This window comes from Castor canadensis, chromosome 15 (assembly GCF_047511655.1).
Source record: "Castor canadensis chromosome 15, mCasCan1.hap1v2, whole genome shotgun sequence".
Lineage (NCBI taxonomy): Eukaryota > Metazoa > Chordata > Mammalia > Rodentia > Castoridae > Castor > Castor canadensis.
This window is the reverse complement of record NC_133400.1, coordinates 51,407,278-51,413,091: the sequence shown is the minus strand read 5'-3', so window position 1 is coordinate 51,413,091 and position 5,814 is coordinate 51,407,278. Positions and strand designations below refer to the sequence as shown.

Genomic DNA, 5,814 nt, shown 5'->3' with positions numbered 1-5,814 from the left:
TCATCATGTTAAGGGAAGGCAAGACAGAAAATCAGTGAAGTTCAATTTAAAAATCCAAATATTTGCCTAATTTCAATATTTAAAAAACTATTTTACAGCTACTAAGGAAAGTATATGAAGATTAAACAAAAAAGTAAAATTATAGCTGTTTTATAATGTAGTGATTCCTCTATGGGAAATTTATGCAAAGGAGATGAAATATTATAACAAAAAGAAACTTGTACCTTCATGTTTACTATACAGTCTACAAAATATATAATCAATTCAGATGCCGTTCTGGAGATATATTGATAAAGAATATAGATCATATAGATATAAAATGGAACACTACTCACAATTAAAAGAATGAAGCCCTGTCATTTGCAGTAGCATGGATGCAAGTGGAGAACATTATGTTGAATGAAAGCAGGCAGACATGCAAAGACCAACAGCACATGACCTCACTCATTCAACGTTGTGGAAGTATAGACTGGAGCAGAGGTAACTAGAGATGGGAACTGCAGGGGGAAGGGGACAGAAAAGAATTAATGGGAACTGAGAAGCATGTGGGGGAAGGTATATGCATGTGTGGAAATGTCACAATGAACTCTTAATTTGTACATTTAATATGTGTTAATTATAATAAATAACTTTCAAATTACCAATAAGCAGTGTGCAGCATTACATCTGTTTTACAAAAAGTGAGATAAAGATGATATATGTAAAATAGAAATTATATATATTATATATATTCTTATTTAAGAAAATGGCAAACATATAAGTTATTCATTTTTTAAATTAATAAAACATATTAATCTCAGATTCTTTAAATTATATTCCTGCAGTGATGGTTAAGCAATTGGAAGCCAATCATTCATTTACAATTAGGGATCTAAAATTTGGGATTGTATAGGAAGACACTACAATCCTTATTATGATATATAGCCAAACTAAAATCACTTAGAAGCTAAATCGAAGTTTCTCAAATGATACCATTAGTTATATCAGATAAATTCATTTTGTAAAATATCATATTAACACAGTTTTAAAGAAAGTTTAAAGTGTGGTGGCTTAGTTACAATTTCTGAATCAAGTAAACAAAATAAGTATTTCTTAAAAATGGGAGCTGTGGGGACTTTAAAAAATTATAAACTTTGTTTTCTTCTATACTAACAGATTTTTGTGACTTTACTTGACATGTATAAGTCAAGTAGACAGCTCAGTATTTCCAGGATTACACCAAAATTCTGAAACTCCAATGAAGACAGAGAATACAACTAACGCAGATCTCCTAGTTCTGCAGGATCTCAACTGAAGGCTGTGGGGTTGAGGTAGGAACCATTAAGTTTTAACTTCAAAATTGTCTGGGAAAACTAAAAAATATAAAGTCTGGCATTAGGATTTCCAGCACAACTGGATGCTTGGACAGGTCTTGGATTAGGAGTGTTATGATGCAAAGATTTGTTCTGCTGTTTCTCCACAAGTTTGGTATTGATCTCGTCTAGCATCTCATTAGCCCTGTGAAGATTGACAAAAGGCAAATAATTGGTATCTCATTGTTCCTAGTGTCCTAAAAGGCTTGCGTTCTGGGGGAGAAATAGTGGGGTTTGAACTCACGGCCTGCTTACTAGGCAGGCACTCTTACCACTTGAGCCACTCTGCCAACACTTCTTTGTGATAGATTTATTGAGGTAGGGTCTGATGAACTATTTGTTTCAACTTGCTTCAAACCATGATCCTCCTGAACTCTGCCTTCTGAGTAGCTAGAATTACAGCTACCAGCAACAGGCTTGGTTTACATTTTCAAAAGAAATGATCATAAAAGTAAATGGAACTCCCCATTAAGCAGTGTCTTGACATTCACAATGCATAAGAGCATGTTCACTATACAATTCTTGAAAATGCCATTAGACATAGCTGTATTTATGGGATAACTGTGAGATGACTGATGTACTAATTTGCTTGACTACAATTGCCATTTAACTATGAATAAACACATTAAAATATGTTGTAAACCCTAATTATTTACTATTAAAAATAAGAATGAAAATAAAGCTAGAATTATTTTAGTAAACCAGCTAAGAGATTTTAAAATACATCCCCAAAAGGTCTTTTTAAGCTTTTGTTTTCACCAATTATATATTCCTCCATCAGCTGGGAGTAATTACACATTTGGTACTAAGAAGTAATTCAGAACAGCAACCTCCATGGGAGGATGAGATAGCTAAAATAGTGATCAAAATCAGCTAAAGCAGCTCCACAGGCAAGGAGCTCATTTCAGAGTTTCTGGGGCATCAAGGCAAGATCTGCCTTTTCTGTCTCTCACATCCCATCATATTCACCAAAGAACTATTTCCTTCATCCCTGTGTTATTCTAAGTCACAAACCTACCTTTGTTAGAGTAGAAAAATCTCTGAAAGTTAGTTTGTCTGCAAACACCCTCTAATGATAACAAAGGTCATAAACAAGAAAAGTTAATTTATCAATGTCAGAATGTGGCTGAGGAGGAGGAGTAGAAGCCTTTGGGGTTAGGATGTATCTTCCAAAAGTAGTTAAACTTATTAATGTTTCTATTTCAGAGAATTCTGACTAGTAATTTAACATCAATATAATTGTCTTGATGATAAAGCTTAAAAAGTACTTAGTCAAAAAACTAATAGATGAGGTTAAATGTACATGAAGAAAGGAAAAAAAAATCTGAGTAGAACCAAAAAAGGGAAGAATTATAAACTCTCCTGGTGATGTTTATAAAGGTAAGTTCATTTACTGATAGTATTTTCCAAAATTATTTTTTCTAATTAGCTTTCACATCCTACTATTTTCCTGAAACTGTCTCAATAAAAAAATGATTTAGAGATGAATTTATAAGCTCAATAATATTCTGTGATTGTTGTGACTTACTTTCTTAGTTCATTTGAAAATGATTTTCTAGTCTTGGCTGCTTCTAAATAGAGATGTTTATATTTTTCAATCTCCATTTCACTACAATCTGCGTCATTTTATTGTAGAGAGTTTGGATTCCAGATCATTAATTCTGAATTCCATGTGACTTTTTCTTGAAGCATTTTTTTCTGTTTTAATTGTTCTAACTTTTCTTGATATGGTGCTTCTATCTAAAGCAAGTTTAAAAGATATATCTTTTTAACATATAGTTATTTTTAATAACTATAACTCAAGTAATTTCTGTGCATTACTGAGTCAGTTATTTAGAGATCAATTTGAAATATATGAAAATAGATGATGTAGTTTAAAGTACTTATCAATATTAACTTCATTAAATTTGAATTATAAAAAATTAGAGTCTTTCTTTCATGTTTGTGGTTCTGGGGATCAATCCCAGGACCTCCCACATGCAAAGTTCATGTTCTGCCACTTAGCTGCATCCCCAGCCATGATTCATCCTTATATTAACAAACATAAAATTGATTCATGTTTTTGAATACTGAATAATGTAACTTAAGAACAATATTTAGAACTATGGTATTTTTCTTTCCCTCCTAATAGTCTTGTTTTGTGCCAACTAGCCTTAAAAATAAAACAATTCTCTACTGAAAATCATCATTCAAAAGATCATTTTTATTATAATTGTGGAAAATAGGTATACTCTTATTTCAAGTTTCCTCAATGCTTTTATCATAAATGGCTGTTGAATTTTATCAAAGGATTTTTCTGCATTTATTGAAGTAATTATGTTAATTTTTCCTTTTCACTGTTTCTATGCTATATTATGTTAATTGATTGGCTTATATTTTATCATCACTGCATCCTTGGAATGAAGCCAACATGATCATGGTATATGATGTTTTTAATGTGTTATTGGATTAATATTGTGAAAATGGCTATATTTCTGAATGCAATCTACACATACAATGCAATCCCCATGCAAAATCTCAATGTCCTTCTTCAGAGAAAAAGAAAAATTAATCTTAAAATTCATTTCAAATCACAAAAACCCCCAAATTGCCCAAGCAGTCCTGAACAAAAGGAACAATGCTAGAGGAATCATGATACTCAATTTTACCTTATCCTACAGAGACACAGAACAAAAATAGACATGTAGATCAATGGAATAGATGAGAACATCAAGAAACAAGACCTCACAAGCACAGTCAGCTGACTTGTGACTAAGAAACCAAAACCTTTTGTTGTAGGACAGACAGCCTCTTCAACAAATGATGTTGGGAAAACTGGATATCCTCATGAAGAAGTATGCAACTAGATCTCTGTTTCTCACCCTGTAGGAAAATTATTTCCCTATGGAACAAAGACCCTAATGTATGAACAAAAACTTTGAAAACACAAGGAAGAAAGCATAGGGAAAACCCTGGAAGGCATAGGCAACATTTTGCTGAATAGAACCAGAATTGCTCAGAAAATAATAAGAGTTGAAAAATGGGATTACATCATATTAAAATGCTTTTTAAAAGCCAGGAAACAATTATCAGAATCAAAAGAAAACAGATTATGTGAGAAAATCTTTGACAGTTCATCTGATAAAAGAATACTACTCATAATATATAAAGAACTCAATAAATTAAACACAAATAGAATAAATAATCAAATTAATGGACAAATGAACAATTTCAAAAAGAAGACAGAAATGACCAGGAAATGCAAGAAGAAATATTTTACATACTAAGATGTAAAGGAAACGCAAATCAAAATATCATTGTGGTTCCATCTCCCCACAGTCAGAATAGCAGCCATCAAGAGAACAAAAAACAACAAATGCTGGCAAGAGTGTGGTGGGAAAGCAACACATACACACTGTTGGTGAAAATGTAAATTAGTCTAGCCACTAAAGAAATCAGTATGTAGGTTTCTTAAAAATCTAAAAATAGCCAGGCATTGTTGGCTCACAGCTGTAATCCTAGCTACTCAGGAAGCAGAGATCAGGAAGATTGTAGTTTGAGGCCAGAGGGCAAAAAGCAAGACCCTAACTCAAAAATACCCAGCACCCAAAAAAAAGGGCTGGTGGAGTGGCTCAAGAGGTTAAGAGTGCCTGCCTAAAAGGTGTGGGGTCCTCAGTTCAAACCCCAGTACCCCAAAATCCTTAAATATTGAACTACTCTATGATCCTGTTATATCACTCCTGGACTTATAAATGAAGGAAAGCAAGTCAAGGTACAATAGAGATACCTGCACACTCATGGATATCACAACACAATTCACAACAGGGCAATTATGGAATCAGCCTAGGTTCCCATACATCAATGAATGGATGAAGTAAATGTGGTATAGATACACAGTGGAGTAGCCATCTGCAAAGACGATACAATTCTGCTGTTTTCAGGAAAATGGCCTGTCATGTTAAGTAAAATAATCTAGACTGAGCAAGACAAATATTTCATGTTGCTTGTCATATGTGGAATCTAGCCCTTAAAAAATGAATGATAAGAAATAAGCCAGTTATGTTATGGAATTGGTGCCAGTGGGAGGTGTGAAGGTATAGGTTGGGTGAATATGATTAAAGTACTTTATAACGTGTTTGAATATAAAACAATGAAACTTGATGAAATTGTTTTAAGAAGAGGGAAGGGGGAATGATAGCGGTGATGGAGGGTGAAAATTTGATCTGGGTACATTGTTATGCACGAATGGAAATATCATATTGAAACCCCTTTGTTGAACAAATACATGCTAATAAAAATGAGAAAAACATTTGTGTGTTGTGGGGGATGAAGGAGGTGTCCCAAAAATGTATGCACATGTAAATAATTTTAAAAACAATAAAATAAAAATTAAAAAAATCGTGGTGAGACTTTAGTGGTAATGACTTAGGAAGAGCTACTTTCCTCTAGGTACAATGAAAATTTAACGTGGTGGTTTTATGTC

At 33.0% G+C, this 5,814-nt stretch overlaps 1 long non-coding RNA gene across 1 annotated transcript; it reads left to right on the top strand.

Moving 5' to 3' along the window:
* The first annotated feature begins 243 nt into the window (after positions 1-243).
* LOC141417215 (uncharacterized) lies at positions 244-3,079 on the top strand. The gene is made up of 3 exons (XR_012441805.1): positions 244-480; positions 1,156-1,310; positions 2,559-3,079. It is a non-coding gene; the product is annotated as an uncharacterized lncRNA (long non-coding RNA).
* Positions 3,080-5,814: the final 2,735 nt, after the last annotated feature.